Source organism: Corapipo altera, unplaced genomic scaffold (assembly GCF_003945725.1).
Source record: "Corapipo altera isolate COAL_440 unplaced genomic scaffold, ASM394572v1 46, whole genome shotgun sequence".
In the NCBI taxonomy this organism is placed as follows: domain Eukaryota; kingdom Metazoa; phylum Chordata; class Aves; order Passeriformes; family Pipridae; genus Corapipo; species Corapipo altera.
This window is the reverse complement of record NW_020884883.1, coordinates 7,580,345-7,582,009: the sequence shown is the minus strand read 5'-3', so window position 1 is coordinate 7,582,009 and position 1,665 is coordinate 7,580,345. Positions and strand designations below refer to the sequence as shown.

At 42.3% G+C, this 1,665-nt stretch overlaps 1 non-coding gene across 1 annotated transcript; it reads left to right on the top strand.

The window, feature by feature from the left end:
- The first annotated feature begins 1,235 nt into the window (after window positions 1-1,235).
- On the top strand, window positions 1,236-1,307 carry TRNAE-CUC. The gene has a single exon. It is a non-coding gene; the product is annotated as a tRNA-Glu (tRNA).
- The last annotated feature ends 358 nt before the right edge of the window (window positions 1,308-1,665 follow it).

Genomic DNA, 1,665 nt, shown 5'->3' with positions numbered 1-1,665 from the left:
TCATTCCCTTTTGCTGTGTGACTTTGGAAATGTGAACATTTAATCCACAAAACACATGACTTACCAGAGGGTCCTGATCTACTTGCACTGAAAGTAAAAGCAAAACTCCCTGAGATATTTTGTGAGATTAGGGATTACCTCAAGGATAGAATTTTACCCTGCATTTTCCTTCTGCTTTTGATACTTGGTAGCAATGAGAATATCCTTTGAAGTTCTGTTATGCCTGAGAAGTTAAAGGACTCAGCACTTATTAGGAGAAAGTGTGAATTTGTGGCCTCGTTTTCCATATACTTGAGATACCCCAGATGAAGGCATTATGTGCAGTCCCAGAATTTCCTGGCCAAAGAACTACATCTCAGATCTGTAAAGGAAGTCATAGAGGAAAAATTCAATAGATATGAGCAGATAGTAATCACATTCCTACACAGCGTAAGTAATACAAATCTGTCCCCAAAACACACACCTCCAAAGAAGTGTATATGCCCTCCATGGTAGCAAAGGCAGCCTGGTTTCAAAGATTAGACTGACCCTTGCTCTTCTGCCTCCTACTCCATATGTCTCTTTTTGTACATCTTAGTGAACTCTTGGTACTGTATTTGAAGCTTTATCATCATAAGGTACTTGGAAATGAGTGCAGTGCACTGACTGTTCTTCAACTGTGAGTTTTCTGTCATCATTTTTATATTTGTTTTGCATTTATTTATGTTTTCCCTGCCTGGAAACTGTGGTGCAGATCAGATGCCTGTATTTTGGGCCCTATGACCATAGAATAGAAACATAGCCCAAGGACAGTGTAAAAGACAGTAGAAATAGTGAATAGGACAGATGGATTAAGGCAGACAAGACACATGACCTAGTACTCTTCTCCCTTTGCCATCTGAAAGTCTTTCATTCTGTATTTTGCTATAATTTGAAGTTCAGAACTTGTACTTAGTTTTTTGCCTTCTTGTTTCCTGTCTGTTTCATGAAAGTAGGGGCTTTTTCTTTAGGAAGATAAAAGCTGCCTAAAGAGAGTGGCTTCCTGCACATCCAGAAATTCATTATGATTTGGTCCCTAATTTGGCAACTCCATGTGAGGGGGGCTACAGTTCAAGAAAAGGCATTGATTAGTCCTCTGTAGGAGGAGAAATGGTGAAAACTTCTAGTGCCAAAGGTGTTCCTTAAATACCAGCCTTGTAGGAATGTGGATGCTATATATATTAAGATATATATGTATATATAGTGTATATATGGGACCCCTGGTGGTCTAGTGGTTAGGATGCAGCACTCTCACTTCTGCGGCCCGGGTTCGATTCCCGGTCAGGGAAACTCCCCCGGGCAGATGGAGCTCGTCAGCCCTGTAAGGCCATCCATCTGAGAGAAGGTCACTCTAAACAAACCTACGTCCTGAGGACCTCACTGCCACTGTCCAAGCTTGCTCGGCCCCGGCAGATGAACCTTAGGATTAAAGGGTGGGCTCAGCTCAGCACACACTGTGTCTCACCTAAAAAATCCACTGCGCAGGCTCGAAGGGTAAAGACCTTTCCCAAATCTTCGTTCACGAAGACTGGCCATATATATTAGTGTATATCATCATCATTCATCATGGCTGGGCTTCACGAACGAAGATTTGGGAAGGCACTATCCACATTTGCTACAGGCATGCTGGTGGCTTATGAGGCCAAT